Here is a 22,945-nt window from a genome sequence, read left to right on the forward strand (position 1 = left end):
ATTTTTGATTGATTTATTAAGTTTAAGCCAAAGCATTTCTGCCAATTCTGGGAAGAAGGTTAAAGAAAAATGTTACAGGATGATAGCATTTCTCTTTTGTTTGTGTTTTTGTTTTTAAGTTGTAGTGGTTCTTTGTTTTGGTGTAGAATGCTGATGTTTGCTTTTGTGTTAGTGATGCATCTTTTCCTACCGAGTGAAAATCTACTGACACTTGGCCAAGTTACAAGACATTGGAAAATCTCGTTTAACGCATGCCCAGTAGGGATTCCCTGGAGTTTATGGCTTGAAATCACTGTACATACCTTCATAACTTCACAATGCAAACATAATTTGGCAATAATGAAAGTTTCAGGCTTTATAAAATGCAATGCAAACTTTATCTGATTCTGTTTCAAAATAGTTATCAATGATCTTTATTGGCACCAATAATTTTGATTTGGTACCAATGATCTTGATTGGCTGTGTAATATTTGAAATCCTTTTCAGTTGATGAAGGTCTGATCTCTCAAGAAAAGTCATTGCCAGCAGGCTGTTTCCACCATCGTGATAGTGCTCACTGGCTATTATAATCAAAATAGAAATTTAGGTCTCCATGCTTTGTGTTGCACAAATATGTTCACTTTTAGATGTAATTAATTTTAGCAAGCATTAGTTAACAGAATGCAAATGCATTGTTTACGTTTTGACTGGACTTTCCTAATTTAAAAAAAAAAAAAAAAGTATATTTGAAATATAAAGTACTTAGTACCTAGCTGCAACACATCAGCTATACAGCAATAAGCATAATGGATATTCCTGTTATTATTTTGTGGTTTTTTGTGTGTGTATGGTCATGTATATGTACAGCTGTGTTTGGATGTTTAAATGCCTTCTTGAAATACAGTCTACCTTCCGTAAATTATCTAAGTAGCAGCTGCTGTCTGCTGTGCAAGCCAGGCATTGTGGGGTAGAGTAAAATTCTTCCCATTTCTCCATGAGGCATAATTTTATTAGGCTCTACTGTAAATCATAGGGAAGCCTGCTGAGTATGCTCTGCTGTTATGATTTTTGTGTTATTGCAGCACAGAAGTAGGATTTTTTTTGTCTTTAAAATCAAGGCTTTCAAAACTCAATTGTAATGAGTTATGTATGTGTGAACTGGTAGTAAGAAGAGGTGCTAGCACTGATTAGTTGGAAGTACTTAGTGACTGCTCTCTAACAAAGCTAACAATGAGTCAGTTAAATACATAAGTGTCCTAAGACAACCTCATGAATGTAATAATAGTTGCACTAAAAGCAGGAAAGCAAACACTCCTTTTTCTACAGGGAAAACTGTAGTCTACTGACCATGGAAATGTGAATAGCATGGAAATATCTGAGCAGAATTAGTGAATAAGGTAATTCACATTTACTGTGGGGAAAAGATATGCACAGAGACTATGCTAGTGTGGCTGTGGCAATCTAAGTTGCACTCTTCTTCCCATGCAGAAATGTACCTGTGCTTTAAAATATTGTGTTGCCCATGTTCTCCCTCTAACCTGCAGAAGAAGCTACAGGCTTTCTTCTTTCTGGAGGCCTTTCAGTTTTACGATGCAAGGTATTTCAGGGGCAGAGGCCATATCTTATTGCTTTTATGAGTCATTTAGCCCATTTTTGGATGCTTGACAGATAATAATGTGTTTGATTGCATCATGTGATATACCAGGTCTGTAAGAAAACAGAATTTCAACTCTGTAATGAGGTCTTAAGTTTGATTTACTGTTTACTCTTTTGACAGCAGATGCTAGCCAGAATACAGATCATTTAAATTCTATGAACTGACTGAGCCAAAGGCAATAGAAAACCAAGTACCATCAGCATGCATCTGATCGTTCATACAATGTAACGCTGTCTAGATTTTCATCATTAATGTTCCAGGAGTAAACACAAAGTACTGGATAGAAGAAAATCTGGACAGATTTCAGCTGGAAAATATTCATAGTATCGGGATATTCTATAGAATAAAATGTCAATAGTTGTCATTTTGCAATTGTTCTGCTACAATCCGTATTTCCCAGTTGTTCAGCTCTACTGTAATTTCCAAAACCAGAACTTTTTTGTCTTAATTTTTTTTCCACTCCATGTAGTTTGTTCTTGTGTGGGCTTTGGAAAGCTGTAGTTGTGGAAACACCACCAGATTAATTCCTAACAGAAAAAAATTGAACTGAGAACTAAAGAGATGTTGACTCTCACTTAAAAAACAGAGTATCTGTTTTATTTTTATATTCTGTTATTAACTTACCCATTGAGGGGAATTGTGTATGATCCTGAAAATGAATGCACTGCTGGGATGGCATTAGCCAAATCTGGAGACACTATGTTCAGTGTAAACAGTACAGGAGGAGTATTGTGTGCTTTTTCCTCCTGAGGGACCTGTTGGTATAGAAAAGACATAGTTTTTTTTGCAGGTATTAAGTCAAGTAAATTTGTTCCATTGTTGCATGTCATATGATCAATGAATCAAACAATTTTCACGCAAGGTATAAAATGCCTTTGTTTAAACTTTTGTGAAGGACACAACACGACGTGTTTTGTCTCACTGTTGTAGCAGGGCTGCCGTAGCTTAATCAGTTTGAGTACGTGCTTCAGAACTGAAGGCTGCTCATTAGTTTTTAACAGTAAAAGACAGTCCTTCTGTTTTCAATTGGTTTTCTTTCAGTGGACTAATGCTCCAGAGACAAAAGCTAGCACTCAGGTTGATGCTAACACCACTACTCCTTCCAGATGTTGTTGCAAAGACTGTCCTCCTCGAGGGTCAGGAATACAACTGAGTTTCTGTAGTTTATCAGCTTGCTCTCAGTTGGCTGAGCCACGACAATGAAGGAGTACATGCTTGAACGCTGTCCCAAACAATTGTTGAAAGGTATGGGGATGGCTTTCGGCAGCAGGTCTCTCTTAGGAAACTAAATATGAGAGCAGAACTTCAGAAGCCTTCTTTCCAAACACAGACCTGCAAAACAAAGGCGTGTGGTGTGTAAATATGGGTAGTGGAATGTTATTTTTTTGAAGGTTTTTCAGACAGTGAAAGCAAGGCAGAAAGAGAATGGGAGGAACATCAGAAGGGAAACAATAGACGTAAAAAGCATAAAAGCTCTGTTAGTAAGGGAAGGCTGAGAACGAAGGAATACTTTGGAATGAGTGCTACCTAGAAGAAAAGGGCTTGTAAACAGGAAGCTACTGCTTTGATTCCTGCAGCAAGTGGATCACTTGATTTTTTATGATCTTTGCAAATGGGGACAGATGCAGTAAAAATACTTAGCTCTGTCATCCATTTATGATCTTGAAGTCTGCCAACATATTCAGGTCAGAAAAAGGAGAGATGGAGATGTTTGAGGAGCTAAAAATAAAATGTCGAATAAGTATTGTGGCTAAACCTGGAGTTTTCATAAAAAGAAATAGAATAAAGTTTTCCTAGAAAGGGCCAAAAAATGCTTATAATAGTATCTGGATAGATGATGAAGCCCAGATATGAAGCAGAGTGTGATAAGTTTGGATGGATTTGTGTTAAAAAGAAGTTCAGTGGAACACAGAGTAGGAAAGCTCTGAGATTTTTCAGAAGAGATCACTTTGTCAAGTTGTTAAGAAAGGAAAAGAACTTGAGCGAGATCAGACGTTTATCGAGTTCTTCTCTTTGGAAATCCCTGCATTGCTTTTAAATACGTCCTAGTAATGCAGTAACATAAAACTGTCTTAATGTAATTGATTCTATTCTATATCATATCTCAGCTGAGTGACTGGACTGGTCAATCAAGTCAAGCAATACTGCTGAATCTATTCAGTGAAAAGGCTTTTGCCACCAAGGTGGTAATGCAAGCACTGGATATGGGTTTTGGGTCAGTCACCAATTTTGGTGTAGCTAAATACTAGGAAGGAAAAGTGGGAAACCATCTGATTGGGTGTGATCCAGTATATTGCAGCTTGAGATCTTCCACTTTTATGATCTAATTTTCTGGACAATAAGTGTCCAAGTGTAGTTGCTCAGTTGTGTTTGAATTTGCAGAAGAAAACCAGAAATGTCCCCAGGAAAGAAAATTAAAGATTGCTGTGATGGAACCAGGAAACCACTTTTGTATGGAGATTTAAAGAAATGAGGAGCAAAGCATCATAAGCATGCTGCCCTCTTTCAGCTTGATGAACAGACAGCAATGAAAGTTTAAAAAAAAAAAAAAAGAAAAAAAAGAAAAAGAAGAAAAACCAGACATGACCAACTTACAGATTCAGGCATTAAAATCTCTTGTCATGTTGGTTAAATGAAAGAATTGTGATGTGCAGATGGCTGGGTGTTATTTAGTTTAGTGATTGTCTTTTTCTAGCTGATAACTTGTAGTGCTTTGAAGGGCACAAAGCATAATAATAGCATTTAAACTGTTGCTTCTGAGGAAACGTTAAAGGGAATATCTGAATCTTATTTTAAAACCTGGAGTCATAGTTCTGAAAGTTCAAACACTTTCCATTCTAATTGAAAAACTCAGCAGTTTCCAAATTCCAGGTCAGTTCTTGGATCAATAGTATGTTATCAGAAAGCTTGTTCCAGAGGTTTTATGTTGAGTTGCGTAAGGTGCAGTAATAAGCTTACCAAAATAATTATTAATTCCAGTAAGTATTATTACTATTACCTAAAATGTATTGCGTGGTGGGGAAAAAAACCCACATTTTTAGGGTAATCTAGGAAGATTCAGATAACTGTCTTATTTAGTTATTTATATTGTGTGTCAAAATTCCCTAGGCAGTACTGGCAACTTTTTCCATATATCTGTGTACGCACTCAACCTGTTCTTTACTTTTCCTTTCTAACTACATGTTTCTTGCTGTTATAACAGCTCTACACATGTAGACCATAGGTCATTCTGAGCTGCTAGGATAATGCTCTCCATATGTCAAGACGTTCGCAAAGAAACAGATTTGAAACACTCTTTTGGACTGGAGATTTCTGAAATCTCTTTGACTGCAACTACACAAATGCTGAATTAATGGCCAGGTCACTTTAATAATTTTCAGTACAATGCTTCTCAGGAAGAAACCAAGAAGTGGGTAAAATTGTGTCTTCACTGAAGCTGTGATAGGGATTACAGTGTTTTAAGCAGTGCTGGTACTTGCTTCTTGCTAACGGTAGTATCTTAATTTGTAGTTCTTGCCAGGGCTTGGTCTCATATAGTTTCTGACCACATCTGTTCAAAACCAGTGGACTAGCTGGCAAAGGAGCAGAAATTCTTTCGACAGCTCTTTGAATAAGGATCAGCTACTTTTAATTTACCATTGAGTAAATACATTTACACGGCATTACCACAGCACAGGTGATGTACCCTGAAGGTTCATAACCCAGTTTACCCTGCACTAACATGCTCATATATCCGCATTTTAATTTTATGGTAGCCACTTTATTATGTGAATCAGCTGTAATTAGCATTAAGAATACATTTATATCATATAAGGGAAACAAACCCTATTTTAAGAATTTTTTTCTAGGTTATATATTATTATGGTGAAACAATTCTGTAAACTCCTCTGAGTGCTTAGCAAACAACATTTCTAATTAAACAAGTTTTGCTTGCTCCATATTTTCCTTCATATTACACAAATTGTTGGAGCAGAAAATGGTTATTAGAGCCAGGAACGTGCCTAATAACTCATGTGATAGAAAAGCAAATTGGTAGCTCAGTACTTTTTTAAAACAGCTGTAAAGTTTTTACTTGGTAGCAGAAGTCAATTGATTTTTTCCTTTCTTCCGTACTTTGCTTTTGGTCTGTGGTCCGAGAGATTGTGTGGGTTTTTTTGTTTGTTTTTTTCTCTCTCACAGCTGTCTGCAAAAGAGCCAGGTTCAGCAGCTCACACCTGTGTAAGCATTTGAGGTAGAATGGTGTGAATTAGCCAAGCTTCTCAGCTACAATTGTTCTGCACTGAGGTGACTGAGGAGGGAGCTGCTACTATGTAGGGTTTCCTTGCCACATAAACTATAAATATTTTTAAAAATCTACATCCTGGCTTTCTCACTAAATGACAGTACTTTTATTAGGCTCCTTGTAGAAAGCCATGTGGGGTTTTTACTGTATTGTCCAATTTGCTTCTCAGCAGAACTCTGCTTCTGTTCTTTCTGAGGCTTTGTGTCACTTTTATACATTCATTTATTGTATCAGTATGAGGTCATCAGTAGCTGTTGAACTTGAAATAAAAGCAGAACTTTCCAGAGTATGCTTGTCTATCTATTATTGCTGTAACTTTAAATTTTAGATGAATTCAAAATAAGTGAAAATTGATGTTTTAATTTTAAATGGTGAGATTATAATCTGAAATTTTGTTGGAAATGTACTTATGCTTCGTTAACTAACTATGCTTTGTTTTTGACTCTACAGGGAACTATAGGCCTTTGACTCTTCCGGGGAACTATAGGCCTGTTAGCCTGACCTCGGTACCGGGGAAAGTAATGGAGCAAATCATTTTGGGTGAGATCGCATGGCATGTGCGTGGTGAAGAGGGGTTTGGCCTCTTCTCCCAGGCCCAGCCAGCACAGTTTCGTGAAAGGCAGGTCATGCTTGACCAACCTCATCTCCTACTATGACTGGGCGACCAGACTGGTAGATGAAGGAAGGGTTGTTGATGTAGTCTACCTAGACTTCAGCAAAGCCTTTGACATGGTCTCTCACAGGCTTCTTCTGGGGAAACTGGCTGCCTGTGGCCTGGACAGGTACACACTCCTTTGGGTAAGAAACTGGCTATAGGGCCGTGCCCAGCGTTATGGGCTTGGGGATGAGTGGCTGGATGACTGTGAAGAGGAAAGGGACCTGGGGGTGTTGGTTGATGCTCGGCTGAACATGAGCCGACAGTGTGCCCAGGTGGCCAAGAGGGCCAATGGCATCCTGGCCTGCATTAGAAATAGTGTGGCCAGCAGGAGCAGGGAGGTGACCATCCCTCTGTATTCAGCACTGGTGAGGCCACACCTCGAGTACTGCATCCAGTTTTGGGACCCTCACTGCAGGAAAGACATTGAGGCCCTGGAGCATGTCCAGAGAAGGGCAACGAAAATGGTGAGGGGTCTGGAGCACAAGTCCTATGAGGAGCGGCTGAGGGAGCTGGGATTGTTTAGTCTGGAGAAGAGGAGGCTCAGGGGAGACCTCATCACACTCTACAACTTCCTGAAGGGAGGCTGTGGTGAAGAGGGGTTTGGCCTCTTCTCCCAGGCAACAAACAGGACTCTGGGAAATGGCCGAAGTTGTTCCAGAGGAGGTTTAGGTTAGACATGAGGAAGAACTTTTTCTCTCAGAGAGTGCTCAGGCACTGCAATGGCTGCCAGGGAGGTGGTGGAGTCGCCGTCCCTGGCAGCGTTCAAGAGGCATCTGGATGAGGAGCTGCGAGATATGGTTTAGTTTGTGGCAGCAGTGGTGATGAGAAGACGGTTGGACTAGATGATCTTATAGGTCATTTCCAACCTTGTGATTCTATGATTCTACTTTCACGTAAGCAAAATGATGTAATAATAGACTTTTCACTTGGAAAAAGCGTTATTTGTTCTCCTCTAGTCAGAGCCATAGAAAATCAGGCACTGCTGTCTGTCCATGGCAGAAAGCATATCTTTTTTCCCAGGTTTTCTGAATATGACTTCAGGTAGAAAATGAAATGGGAATAGGGTGAGTGCGTTGCAAGTGAATACCTTAAACATCTCAGTGCTGTGGCTGTTTTCAGGTTCTATTTATTACTTTTTTTTTGTAGCTACAGAAACGGAACTTCTCTCCCGCTTTACAGTCCTGATATGTACCTTAGACTATTCTTTACACAAGAGATAGGTTTCTGGAGCCATAGAGCCTGCAAGACAGAACTGCAGCCATTGAAGTCCATCTCATTAGTAAGGACTGCTTGGTTTATTAGTACACTGCTGGGAGGGAAATGCCAGGTATTGTACTGGTGTTTATTGAATACTTTTTCTGGGATATTGGAAATGGAAGCAAACTCTAGTAGTAGAAAGTTCAAAAAAACTGTGAGTGAGGGCTGAAAGTCTTGCTGGAGAGGTGGTGATTTTTATCTAGAAGTTAACAGACACACTCTTAAATAGAAGCTGCTTTCAAAATACAGTCCATGTGAGGAATGTAGAGTTTCTATGGAAAATGTTATTTGTAGATAAACTAAATTCATGGAAAACTTAACCTTTAATATGCTAGTTCTGACTGCACGTTTTTGTGTCAGTAGCTATGCATACAAACTACTGCATGAAAGTCAAAGCCTTGCCTTTGGGGAGAAATCTTAGTTCCTTGCTGTTCGAATGCACTTGAAGGAATAGAGTTGAAGCAGGTAGTTTCTCAGAAAGGTGGCTGTTACTAACTATATTTGAGCACCACCTTGGCCTCGGAATGAGAATTGCTGTTGGGGAAAGTGCTTTGCCAAAAGGAGAAGAACTGTTTTCTGGGATTAACAGCAACTACTGCTGCTACTGTTATCTAGCTTTTGTATTTTTGCTGGCAAAAGCTACAGTCCTGCTTTATTTAATTCCAGTCAGATAGACTTATTTGGTTCTGTGATGTAGTGGAGTCATGTTATTTATGGCTGGTGATTGTCAAATAGAACAATTCATTAAGCTCCTAGATCAGTTGATTGCCAGTTATTCTCTTTTAACTTATTCTTGTGTGTGCTCTTGTTGCTATCTTAAAGACGTTACAACTGACCCAAACTACTCATTTTTATTTTATCTTGTTTGTTACCAAAGATATTATTTTTCACTACTAATTTTGGCTGAAAACTTCATGGTGCGTGGAAGAAATTTTACCTGCAAAAACCTGTCCCAGTACAAAACGGTTTTAGAGGGATATGATGTAGCCCTTCTTTCAGATTCTAACTATTGAAAGGGTCAGCACACTCCTACATAACATGATGTTATTAGCTAGATGTGGTTTTCCTTATTGACTCATTATTATCTTGGTTTCAGGTAGCTGAAGTTTGTCCAGTGAACTGTCAGTGATAACTATGAATATCTTTATTAACAAATTCAAGTGCATTTTCAGATTTGGTCACTATGGCCTATTCCAGCTTAGCTGACTTGACGGAAAATCCTCTGGTTTTGCAGTACTTCAGCTTAGTTCAGTTCAGAAGTTACAAATCCAGTTTGTCAATGTGTAGCATTATTATCAGACAGAAAGAAAAGGTGTGCGCTGAGACAAAACTAAAACGAAACCTAACCCAATCTACAGGACATGATTCTGTGTACAAATGTGTATCTGATGCAATATCTATGCCTTTACTGTGGAGACACAGAGTATGCAACAGTGCAGTATAGGTTCCAGTGACTAGTGATTCTTTCTGTGTTTCTTTTCCTTTCTCTTTAATTTTTTTAGTATGAAAGGGGCACTTGCAAAAGTGAAGGAAAAAAAACACTTGGCTTTGGCAGGCATAATGTGGGCAGAGAGTACAAAATTCCACACACAGCTGTGCCAGTGTACTTCAGCCTTAGCTTACAGCATTTCCTGCTTTTCCAGAACTGGGCCCGTCTTAGAGAGATTGCCAGTCATTACACTTCTGATGGCAGTTTTGTGCTGTGCACAAATGGGGACTAGAATGAAACCAGCAGACTAATTTTAGTTTATGATCTTAAGTTTTGAATCCACGTCTGCAAAAGTGAAAGATTAATGTATTATCTCACTGAAAATTTGAGCCTGTTTTCCAGCTGGACTTTCTTGACCACCTGCTAGCTTGTTGATATGGTGAGAGATTAGGTCCTTTGGGTCCAATTCTGACTTCATGTATGCTGGTGTAACTTGTTTTGTAAAATCAGTTTTAATTGTCTGCTTTAAATTTCAGTGAAGCCTAGATCTGTATGCAGTTTTATTACTTTATATAATGCCATAGTACATTTGTCTTGCTTGTCATTTTTTTTTTCCCTCCGTTTTCTCTGTTTCTTAAATAATTCTTTATCTACTAGTCTTGTTTACCATGGTACAACCAAAGAAACATAGAATAGTCTCCAGTTATGTCTGTGTGCTCTTTTGCTCTTTCAGTGATCTAAATGCACTTAAATTCTGCTCTCATCTTGTTGTTATTCTTTTGTCTTCTCTATAACGTTTCTTGGCAATAATTTACACATAAGATAGCACATCCTGTTACGCTTCAGGAAAGAATATTGGTTGTATGAGAGACTTCTGAAAAATGGGGCTGTGATCCACTCACAGGCCAGCCAGCTACCTTATTCAAATCCTTTGAAGCTCTGTGTGATTCCTGAATGGAATTTTTCTGCTCCCAGGTGCTTGACATTACTTTATGCAAGTCCCAAGTCTTGCTCGGAGCAAGAGGCTCAAACTGCCTCCTGGGTAAGCCACTTCATTTCCTTGATCTGGCACAGTTTTCCTCTGCAGTTTTGAACATATCATTTAATTGCTAAAAGCCTGAATTTTCTTATCTGTATGCTGTCAAGAGATAACAGTGCCTCCTTGCATTCTAGTATCAGTAGAAGGAGGTGCACTCAAGTTTGCTTGGCAAAACAAAGACCTTGTTGTCTCAGAAGGGCTCAATCTCTGCATACCATCAGCTCTGGTGTCTTGTCCAGTGTGTGTAGAGGCACTCAGAAGGATTTTCAGAAGTTAATTACAAATTTTCTTGACTGTTTAGAGGCAGGAAGATAAGAAACAGTTTAGTGTAATATTCTTCTCTACTCGAAAGGCTCCTTTAAAATTGTCTGCAGTAATGGAATTTTTTAAATGCGTTTCTAAGATTTTCTTATTTATAACTAATATTTACTTACGTGGAATAGAATGATCTTTTTCCTTTAGTTGTAACCTGGCACTACTCTATTAGATTATATTTCCTAGGATACATTCCCACATAAAGAATTATAAATGCTCATTCATGACCTGACCTGAATAAAATTCAGGTACCTGTATTGTTTTCCAACTTGGGTGAGAAAAGAGTTGAAAAAAAAGTTCTAAGAGCTGAGTGCTAGAGTGCCATCTAGTGCCCCATTAATCAACACGTTTACTGCAACCTCTGCTTTTTTCCTGCTTGCTCTTATGCCTGTTCTCAAAGGGCTTTCTTGGAAAAGCTTATTGCAAGTTCTGAAAGTCATTAATTGCTGATGATTGATCCTTCTGCTGACTCGAAGTGCTGAGCAATGGCATGGAAGAGAAAGCTGAAACCATTTTCCCATGAACTTTACATGGTTTGAGTGAATTTCCATGAGATTCTTGAGTTGCAAAGGTATATAGGTGTCACACATGCTTATATGAGAAGTCATTGTCAGTTAAACTTAAAGGGTCTGATTCTTCACTTCATAATGGTGACTGAAAATTAAAAGATTATGATATACTGATACAGAAGCAGTGTGAATAAAAAGAGAATAAAACTATTATGCTTCAATTAAAAGTAACCTAGGAGTTTGGAAGCTCATACAAACTAGAGGAACCTTTTGAGTCTGTAGTATAATCTGAACTTCCAAGTTCTGCAACTTCTCTTGGTGTCCTGGTGGATCTGTCCATGAGCTCCTCACAAAGAAACTATTGAATTGGGAAAATTTAAACGAACAAACAAAAAAACCCCACCCAACTTTAAAGAAAAAAAATAAAACTTTGAGAGTGTCTCATAGATTGATATTAGTTTAACAATTGCTTAAGTTATTATGCACTGATTAATTCAATTTTAATTTTTTTTTTATTTTGTGGGTGAAATAGTGAGCTAAATAAATATGCCTTAAGGGTATGAGATGATTACCTGGACTTCAATAATCACAGAGATGTTGGTTCTGATCTGCAATCAGGATGTGCTATCAGTGTGACGATACGAATTTCAAATAACTTTGAATTTCTTTTTTTAGTTAATGCTGTTGTGCGTGGTGGTGGAACTGGTGGTGCATTTAAAGCAGAATCTTATAAAATTGTATAGACATGACTATTTCTGTGAAGTCAATTTCTTTTTTATGAAAGAAATTAAAATGGAAGAAAAATATGAAAGTTCCTTTATCATCTCTTCAATGTATTTTATCTCTCTTTTTTGATACTGAAAGATCTGATCTTAAAAATACTATTCAAAATTGCTTTTCTCATAGTTATTCAGTGAGGGGTATCTGAATTGCAATTTGAAAGCTTTACTCTGGTCTGACATTGCATGTTTCTGTGTGTTTACTTTTTAACTTGGCTATTCACATGCTCAATTTTTCTTTCCTTCTCTATCCCTAAGAAATATCTCTGAAAAATGAAGTAAAAGCCCGTCCTTGAGAGAAATGGTCACTGGCTCATTAAAGTAGAGCCTCCCCTACCTCATCCTGGCAAGCAGAATGTTTTTTAGACTGAGAAGTTCCCCACTCATGCCAAATAACCACTATGGGATTTCTAAGACCCTAATAGCTTTTGAAAAAAAGTTAGTATGTAAACCATTTAAGCTCTGGCACTGTTTGCTGAGTGGACCTCTGTAGAAACAAACAGCAAATCTTGTCTTTTGACAGTCTTCAAGCTTTTACTTTAATCTTCTGTTCTTTTTAGACACTTTCTAAGAAGTGAAGATCTTACAGGATCTCTGAGTGTCATATAAGCACTAAGGCTGCATACTTTGCTTTAACTTACTGAGTGATTGCAAGTGAATGACTTTTTTCACCAATACAAAATAAGAATTAAAATGCTTGGATGATGATTTATTTTGCATGGATCCGTCTTTTTCCTGTTATACAAGAGCTAACATAGCAGAGACACAACTCTAGGCTGAGTCCTGAAATGCTACCATGATCAGTTACTGTGCTGAAAGTAATGCTGCATTCATCAGGTGTAGAATGGGGCTTCATACTCAGATATCACGATGAAACTTTAAAAGTAATTAGCATAAAAGGAGATAATTCTTACGGGAGTGTTTTGGCTAAAGATCCTACTATGAAAGCTTTAGCATAATTCAAATGGAAGAATATCTATATTCTGTAGTGATGAATGCATCACAAGCAGTAATGATTTTTTTAACATCCCATCCCCAGCGAACAGCCAGAATTCCTCATCTGTTCAAGTCACTTGTGGCATGGGATAACCATTGGATACATGTACATGGATACAATTTTATTTGGATACTTATTCATTTGGAGCAAGTTGCTGAAAATTATGAAAATCAAGGTGTCTGAGATGTTATCATCAGACTAAGGGAAGGGAATTAGTGAGGGCTTTGGACTGCTGCTGAATCAATTTTGCCAGTAGTTTATATCAAAAGAACCAAAGACTTCAATTTTTTAACATTAAACTATGAGATTGTCTTCAGGGTTACACCATGTTACCCACAGTACTGCATAGCTAGGAAGTAATAATGTAGGCTGGAATGGAGCTCCATGAAGAAGTCTTTTCTTTAGGCTGAGTAGACAGAGATCCTGACCGTTGGAGAAGGGTTACGAGTACAAGTTTATTAAACGTGGTCTTTGAGCTGTATCAGGCCAGTGTGTATGCAGCCTTTTGGGGAAGAAGAGCGAGTTGCACCAACTGAATGCCAAGTGCATTGTGAATGCCTGGTCCTGTGGCTCCCATTTCAGATCAAGTCTGGCCAGGGATGATTATGGAGCAGGCTGCTGTGGCAGAGCTCCATGATGTGTAAAAGCGAAACTATTCTGTGAGGAGACTTGGGATTGCTTGGGGTAAGGAAGACAAAGGATCTTGTCAGAGGTAGGTTAAAGGTACATCAAAATTCCTTTACTTCATAGTATTCTGCTCTGCAGTGGGCAGCTCAGCACATCTAAGTGCTCCGTGCTGGTGCTGCTATATTCAGCAAGGTTTTTTTTTTTTTTTCATTTGCTCTCCACTGGCAGTTCTCAGTTGGGAATGAAAATTGTGCTCTGGCAAACTTTCCTGTTAAGCTGAAAGTGGGGCTCACTGAGCTTGAGATTAGAACTACACATGACTTTGGCCTTGCTGAAGCTGAAAAATCAGTCCGTCTCAGACGCTCAAAACCTCAGTGACTTTAGTGGCTTAAGTACAGTTAGTTTGCAAGTCTCTTTTTGGATATTAAAGATATCCAATTTTTATTATTATTTTAGTATTATAATGTTGCAGCATTCATTTCAAGACAGAATTGATGAATAGAATATTCTTGTTTATAGGGAATGGAAACCCCCTCTGATTTTCTTGGAACTTCATCTAATGAATTCTATCTTTCTGAGAATATCCCGCTTTTCTTTTTTGCCTAAATCTTTGCCCAACTGCAAGACGCTTTCTTAATTTCATAATGAGAAGTACCGTTATTCCATTATTTTCTTTTTCTGAAATCAATTGCTGTGCTAAAAGATTTTAATGAGACACAAGGAAGTTGTGGGCTCTGAATTATACAGGTTCTCTCCACTGAAAATTACACGCATTGAAACTTGCTCTTGGTTTCATGTTACTCTTTTTCAGAAGAAAAAGTGTTGTTTTTGGTTTTTTTTCAACCTGCTTCTGGTAAACTACATTGTGTTAAAGAAGTTGTGTTCCTATGGGGGAATACCTTCTACTTTACTCTTACAGGTGACACACTGTCACCACTGACTGGAACGGAAGTGTCTATGGATTTTAGAGAGTGGGGACATCGAAGTGTGACTAATGTCTAATAGAGAAGGATTTTGAGAGCAGCTAAACTTAGATTAGGCATTGCCTTGCTTCGTTTTGATGGATTAACAGAGAGACGAAGGGTCTAGAAGGAAATAGTATCTCACACAGATTGTTTAATGCTAAAAAATCCCACAGCGCTTCATGCCAGCTGTTGAACACTCACGAAATCTACACAGTTATTAACTACAAGAATATTGTAACAGGGAAAATAGTTGCCTAACTTAAAACGTTGCAAGGCTTTACATTTATAGTCCTATTCTTAGAAAAAAAATGCCTTTCTTCAGCTTCTGAACTTTCCCACTTGAGTGAATGCTCCTTATTTCAAAATTGTGCTAATGATGATCGAAGTGAGAAGATGCCAGAGAATGCCATTAAGTCACAGTCATTATATATGAATAGTTAAATGATAACTCCTATAACAACATACTATTCTTAGAGCCATGATAGTGTATTTGCTGAGCACTGAATTGGGGCAGAAATTGAAGGGCATTATGTTGATACAGAAGAGATGGAAACAAGATGAGAGCTGCTCTAGGGAAGAACTTAACCTAAAATCATTCCAGATAGCTGGTGCTAGATTCTTGCAGGCAGCCTTTCTTTAATAAAGATTAAAGTATGGGGATGCTTCCACATCTTTGACTGGTTAGCTCTAGAGAGAACATCCTTGTCCCTGAAAGGATGACCAAAGTGAATGAATCAGCAGGAGTGAAGCGGTGCCATGCTATACAAAAAAGTAATTAAAAAATCGTTAGTGACTTATTTAGCTTGTCCTGTCCTGAACTTTTGCAGGTCAAGAGGTTCTTTTGTGCGTATCCATTACTTTTAAAGTGTGTACGGAGCTTCACTATTTTCTTGAATTGAAAAGGAGGGTTAGATGAGGAAATAGTCAGATACTGTGCCGAGAGTTTTCCCTAATTGCACTTGACTGTAGGATCCCTGCAGCTGCAGATGTTACCAAACGTGGTATTGTCTAGTTGCTCCAAATAGTGTTTTTTTCACTGCTAGTACAGTTTGCTTTGGCTTGTTGATGAGTAGATATCTGTGGAAAGCAACAGTGCCCAGCCAAAGGCCTATTTTTGTCCCAAATCAATATAGCTTTGCAAGTGCAGGTCCAGGATCAACAGAGATTCATGGAAACTTTTGCTATATGCCTAGCACTAAGGGCTTTGTGCTCTCCACAAAATGTCTTGTCTCTCTAATCTGTGCGCTTGGACTAAAGCACAAGCCAGTTAAGGAGGAAGCAGGAGGGAATATAAAATCTTTGCAGTATTTCTGGAAGAAATGAGACGTTCTGGCACCTGTAGTATAATCCCTATTGAACTTTTCCCCACTTTAGCTCAAGCACAGGTGTGCAGTCAGCACACAGCTGCTACCAGATGGCTTTACATTTTCAGAGTTGTTTAAAGAAGAATCTAGAATAACATGGGAAGAAAATGCATTCTTATAAGAATCTTTTAAGAAAATCTTTTAAGAAAATAAATTCATAACAACAGCGAAAAGATCATATGCTATGATTCAATGTTTTTTTTCTATTTTTAATATACAACTGAATAATGATGAAAGCTAGGTCCAGTGGGGAACGTTAGACATAAAGAAACAGGCGTGTCCTTTTAAGTATGTAGCTATTGGGAATAAACTGGGAAAAGCAACCAAGACGTCCCCTGGTCTTTCCATAATTGTTGGCAGATAAACTGTGTTGGTCCATCCAGTCAAATGCAAAGCCGAAATCCCATTTTGGAAAGCATCTCTGAAGCTGCACTGCCTGCATGTAGATGGGAATGGCACAGACTGGCGCTGGAGTCTCTACCTTATTTAACTGTCCTGCTGTTGACACAAGAATTAATTACTTTAGCTTAGGCCTGAGGTCTTTGTTTTATCTGGTGAAAAGCGAATGCCTAGGGAAAAATATTACAATATTATTTTAAGGATATTGTTCCCCAAATTCTCCCAAGAATTTTAGTTTCTTCAGACAGATGGTATTTATGCACATGAAGCCCTGCTTAATTTCTCTTTTGTAAACTTTTCTGGTTCTTCCTTAGAATGTATACAAATATACTTGATCACTCCCGATAATGTTGGCCTGTAAACTTACAAGCCTGTATCATAATATAGTATGAGAGAAATAACATAGATTATGACAAATCCAGGAGAGACATTGAGATTGACTCAGCCATGAAGTGGCTGATGCAATTCACTGTAAATAAATGCATGTGGGGAAAACTGTAATACTACCTTTATCTGTAAACTAATAGGCTCAAGGATGATCATTACCACTTTAAAGTAATATTTTAAGTAAGATTTTGGGGTTGTGAGAACGCTTCATGGAAATCTATTGCAGTGTGGCAACACTGGGGAGGAGGGAAGTAGTTCAAGTATTGTGAATTGCAATTATATGATTAGAAATCATATATAACATAATAAATCTTTCTTTCTTTTTTTTTTTTTTAATGGTGGGTCTTTTAATATTCCTGAGTTGAATTATTTGATTGATTATTCTTTGGAAGGTGCTTCTATAAGAAAATGATTTTCCTTAATTTCAGAAAAAAATAGGAATTATTTGCATTCCTTACAATTATTTTGGAACACATCCTCAGTTGTGTATAGACTTCTACTGTTACTGCAGTACATGAATGTGTAAGTACCTAAACTGGAGTCTATGTTAAACAGAAGAACTATTAAAATAAATTATATATCTGGAGACATTATTAAAAACATAAGATACATTCCAGAGTCCTTTGCTTAAGTATAAGTAAGGCTGGATCTGAGTCTCTCCTTGAAAAACTACTAAACTTCTCATGATCTCTGTCAAAAATGATTTTGTAGTTTGTAATGTTAGTGAGAAATAGAGAGAGAACCAAAATTACTGCATGTCACTTGTGATACTTTTTATTGTCAATTCTTGCTTGTTTTGTCTTTTTTTATTGTTGTTGGCTTCTTGCTTTGCTATGTTTGAATTTCAAATTGACTTGAAATGGATAGACTTTACAAAGTGTTTTTTGTTGTTGTTGTTATTTTGTTTGTTTCTTTTTGTTGTTGTTTTTGTTTCTTGCAGGGGGGAAAGCAGTTTCTGCATGCATTCAGCTACCAGTAACTTCAGTTAGTACCTTGTCTGGAGTGTTCCTGCAACTATCATTTTTTCTCTTCTCTAGAACTGACTGCTTTCTCAAATCTATCTTTGCAAGCAGACTACCTTCCCATCAAATTGGGGAAAATGATACACAAATTAAAAAAAAAAAAAAAAAGCAGCTTTCATCTTTTTATTGCTGTTCTAACAGCCTCTCTAAACCTCCAGTATCTGAGGAGAAAGCATCATATCTTCAGTTGGAAAATAAGAAGCAACCTTAATTCTTATACAAGGCAGATGTACAGACTTGCCTAGAAGACAGTATCAAAAGAACTTGCTAATTTTTATTATTTTCACGCAGTGGAATGCATTAAATTACTTTTCATAACTCTGAAATTGTTATTGTTCATCTGTTACTGGAGATCAGTGGGAATATTGTGTTTCCTGGTGCCCAACACTCGGGGTTTTCATGGAAAGAGGGCAAACGCTTTCATTTTTCCAATTTTTAAAGATTTTTTGGACAAAGAAGCTGGCAGAAATTGTCTTTTCTCTTCATACGAGTATTTGATTTGGCATGGAATGCTCTGGCTTCTTTGCATTAGAAGCATTCCTCCAAAGAGATATAAACATGTGATTTATTAATCACTGCTATTTTATTTAAGAGATAAACTTCTGTCTTTCCTTCTTCATGTTCAGCATGTGGACTGTTTGCTTATTGTCACTGTTGAGGTTGAAACTGATATGATTAAATATAGAGTTATTTCAGGCTTGGATGGATCCTGAATAAAGACTCATTCAGGTATTAACAGTAACTAGTATCTCAATAGTTGCAGAAATTTGGAAGCAAATCCTCACCTGTAAAGAGATTTTAGCTAACTCCTGGATTCCTGGTTGATGCAGAAGTGAGGATGAGAATTCTGTGCCTGATTTGCTGATGCTAATTTATCACAGATTTGTCTAGTTAACAGATGCAATTAGTGCTCCGCTTCATGATGGGAACTGATGCCTGTGGTTTTCTTTTTAAACATGGAGCCTGATTCTCCTGCATGATTGTATCTGCTGAATATTTAGTACGTGGGAAAGAGATCCCTTTCTAACATACTGAATGCTGATATTTGTTTGGGATTTTTCTGCTTTCTGGGTCAGACTGCAAAAGTCATAAAGCTTAAATTTGTTTCCTAAACCAGAAAGTTTGGGTTTTGTCTTCATGTAATGCGCAGGCCTGGTACCTTAGTGATAATGAATATTTGGTTAAAGTTCCACCTCATCCTCCTTGTGGCATGTGAACAGACCTGGCAGTAGGGAGGGGAGTTCTGGTGCCCTGCAGCATGAGCCCTGCAGCCAGCCATAGTCCATTTCTGTGTGAGACCAGTGGCTTCAAATCAAGAAAGATGAAGAAAGATGCTTCCTAGTGGCTGTTCTTAGCTTGTCATTTTTAGAAAGCTGGTCCTGCTATCTGAAAGCCTTCTTGGTAGTTTCAGAATCAAATGGGAGATAACCAACTGTCCTGTGGAGCAGCGTACTCTTTAGTACATCTTGGTGCGTTTCACTTCAGCTGTAATATTTATATTCTCTTTCATTAATAACAAACAGAGAATAAAAGGTAATGGCTTTATGTTGCACTGGAGGAGGTTCAGGTTGGATATTATGAAAAATTTATTCTCAGAAAGAGTGGTAATGCATTGAACACGCTGACCAGAGAGGTGGAAGAGTCACCATCCCTGGAGGTGTTCAAGAAACAGGGTCGATGTGGCACTGAGTGATGTGGTTAGTAAGCATGCAGGGATGAGTTGGCAGCTGGAATAAATGATCTTAGTGGTCTTTTCCAACATGGATGATTCTGTGGTTCTATTCTATCTTTTGGCACCTATACTTAGTGCCCAGGGCTGGCACAGATCTAGTTTTGATTCAGTTTTTCTCAAAGTTCACAAAGAAGGCACAATAGGTGGAAGAAAAATAAAATGTTTACATTTAAATGGTCACTAATCTGGAAAATTATTCAAATTTTTTGTTCACTGCTCATTTTGGAGTATAAACTTCTTTACATTTATAGAACTTGTCACTGTTTCAGTCACTACTCTGAGGTTGGAGTGCTTTTTTATGGATAAGAGAATTTAAATAAGAAAAATCGAAGAGCTTCTATCTGAGGTCAGAGCAGTAGTTATGATCAAAAACTTGTGCTTTTCTGATTTTCATTTTTGTATTACTACATGGCACTTTTCTCCACTGTGCTTTGATATACTTGTGCTGTTGAGGCAAAAAACAAAACAAAACAAACAAACAAACAAAAAAAAAACCAACCAACAAGTGCTGAAAAAGCCTTGTTCTTACCAAACTTCTTTTTGATATCAACCTTATTTGGTTTGAAACTATTCCCCAATGTTGGACCCACTGACTGTGGAAATAACACTTCTATAACACGTGTTATTATTAAAAAAACCCACTGACTTGAGATAATGGAAGTGACTTGTGTGTGTAATGTTTTTACTTACTGGCAGAGGAGTGCTGCGGCCTTGGGCCTAAGAAAACTATTGACCTGGACATTCACTGACCAGTTTTCCCGAGCATTCTGTGCAGGGTCTTTCATGACGTTTTGGGTGTACCTCAAATTCTTGCCAAGCCTTTTGGAACAGTGCAAGAGAGCGCTGATTGTATGCAGTCCTGTGCAGTAGGAAGTGCCAGGAGTATGAAGGTCTTTTTTAATACTTTCCACAGTGTCATAGAGCTATTAATGTAAATTACAAAAAGATTTTTTGATAATCAGGGCAAGGTTAAAAAAAGGAAAAAGTGGCGTAAGCCATATAAATCACTTAAATAAGCCACGTACAATAAATCCAGTGTTGGTGAAGCTAAGATCCTCAATCTGGCACAAGAGTTTGCACTTCACAATAAATGTTTGCTTGCCGCATTTGACAGTTGGGGCTCATCACGGACCTTCTTCACCTCTGTTCACATCCCTGAGGCCTGCAGCAATGCAGCACATTGATTTTGGCATTTTTAAAAATAAAATTGAAAAACAATAGGGAGTTTGCTGCAGAAACAGTTAAATATTTGACCGTGTTTACTGCCTGCTTAGATAAAAATCAGATTTATTTCCTTCTGAAGAAAAATTCTTCAACACATTATATGTGCACTGACACTCGTAGGTTTATTGCAGCCCATTGGAATAAGGGATTTCACATGTGTTGCAGTGGAGGGAACGTTTTAACCATTTGCTTCTGTTTGCCATCTGTTTTCTTTACCAACTCAGTACTCGTGTGAATTTCACAGCTGCAGATGGTATTTCCTAGGCCAAAAAGAACACAGGCATCACTGCCTCCTTCCATATGTCCAAATTAGTTACAGCAGAGAGCTGCAAGGTGTTTGCTCCTGCCCTAGGTGCTCCCCATAATGACTGAGTAGGACTCAGCCCCCATACGCCCTTGAGCAGAGGTTGGGGTGACTGGCAGCAGGGTATCTTGCATGGCAGCTGGTTGGTTTACTGCTACAAGGAAGCAGCTGAAACGTCTAATTCTTGTGCAACTTGTCGGAATTGCTTTTTTTTTTTTTTAACCTCTGTAAAACTCTTTTGCTATGAATCTATACCTGTATTTCTCGGCATCTAAGCAGTTGATTTCAGACCTTCCAAATACAAATACTAAATTTAAGAACTAAGAGCTTTGTTGTATATGTTCTAGTAGATAAGAATGATTCTATAACTTCTACTTTGTTTTGTTTTGTGAAAGCTTGCTTCTGTGTGGGTTGGTTCATTCGAGATCTGGAATCTGTCACTTGCAGAAGTTCCACCTTAAAGACATGGTGCACATGAGAATGAAAGGAAAAGAAACAGCAACCTGTGACCAGATAGCCATGGCTGAATTTGCTGGCTCTACTGGTGTGCATGGGACTCTCTTCTGCTTTGCTACATATTCCAGACCAAGATTCTGAGTGGTGATATCTGAAAACATAGGCACCCCAGGGTGTCCAGCTGTTTGGCAGAGAGAAATGGAGGTTCAGTCTACATGTAGAAAGCTCAAGATAATTGCTTTTGTTTTCCTTTTCACTAGTTTCTTCTTCTCCGTTTGCACTGAGCTTATCTCATAACTATAATATAACTTGTAAGTTATCCACTGAGGCCATATAAATATTTTTCAGTTTTTCTCTCTCTTCCTCATTCCAGTGTCACAACCAAGGAACTATAGCTGCATGGCACTAGTGTGTGTAATTATAACTTTTAAAATATCTTCATTCATAATTGAAGAGAAAACATGGAATTCTTATGCTCATGTCTATGCAGGTATACTTTGTTCTGAGCTGTACCTGCAAAATGTCCTTAGGAAAACTTAAAAGAAAATGAATTAAGCACTGTTGTAGGATAAATGAGTTATCCTTTCGTGAGTTAGATATCTTTCCCATCTGTTTTCAGTTCTTTGCACACGATCCCATGCTACAGACTGAGGAACAGAATAAGTTTGGTGTTAAAACTGTATCCTGCGCAGTGCTGTTTCTTGACAAATGCCACTACCCTATGATGCTGGTTGAAGGATCTTGGCAGTGAATCAATGCAAGGAAACTGATTCTAGTTTTCATGGAGGAAGCCCAGTATATCAGATGTGATTGATTAATGACATTACAAAGCATCAGGTGAGCCACAGATGCTTGAGAGCCTTTTCTTCAGAAAAGTGCTCACAAATCTGACAAAAGATGACAGTTCCAGGACTGTCCAGACTCTTGAAAGTACAAAACTGGGTTATGAGAAGAACCATCTCCATGTGACTTTGGACTGAAATGTTTGAGCCTTGCATGTGATCGCACATAAACCCATCCAGACAAGCCCCTGTCTGTGGGTCGTGTTTAACAGCAGCCCTGGATCTGGAGTAGAGTGATGTGTGCACCATGTAGGTGAGCAAAGTCCCTGCAGCCCTGTTCTTCTGGACGATGAGACCAACTGAATTAAAGCTAGCTGTTGTGGATCCAAGGGTCCTGCAGTCAGAGCTGTTTTTATGACTTCAACCTTAAGAAAATAAGGTTACAGAAAGTCTAGCTTGAGACAGTAGCAATCTGCATTGAGAAACAACCTCTTACATAATGTCTTATTTGTCAGTCTAGCTGTATCATATAGCATGCAGATTTACAGTCAGGTATTGATTGGAAATGATATTCATATGCCATTTACTTCTGTTTTGTCTTGCATGTACTATAGTACTGGTGCTGATTTGTGATGATTGGTTTTGTTTATGGTTTAATAATCATTATAACTGTTCTCAAAATACTGTGAGACCGAGTGCTGTTTAATATTCATGTAAGCAACCCAGCTCTGAGGTATATGGTTTGTATCTGTATTGCTCTGACCAGAGCTGCGTTTTGCTTT

General features: G+C 38.1%; 2 long non-coding RNA genes across 3 annotated transcripts in view; both read left to right on the forward strand.

Moving 5' to 3' along the window:
* The window catches only part of LOC149915989 (uncharacterized), a 69,158-nt gene that overhangs the window by 11,355 nt on the left and 34,858 nt on the right, over positions 1 to 22,945 (forward strand). The gene's annotated exons all lie outside the window — the stretch shown is intronic.
* Positions 7,229 to 17,944, forward strand: LOC149915990 (uncharacterized). Its single transcript, XR_016471009.1, has 3 exons — positions 7,229 to 7,640; positions 7,723 to 7,855; positions 17,584 to 17,944. It is a non-coding gene; the product is annotated as an uncharacterized LOC149915990 (long non-coding RNA).

Source organism: Phasianus colchicus, chromosome 14, assembly GCF_987193195.1.
Source record: "Phasianus colchicus chromosome 14, bPhaCol1.hap1.1, whole genome shotgun sequence".
NCBI lineage: Eukaryota > Metazoa > Chordata > Aves > Galliformes > Phasianidae > Phasianus > Phasianus colchicus.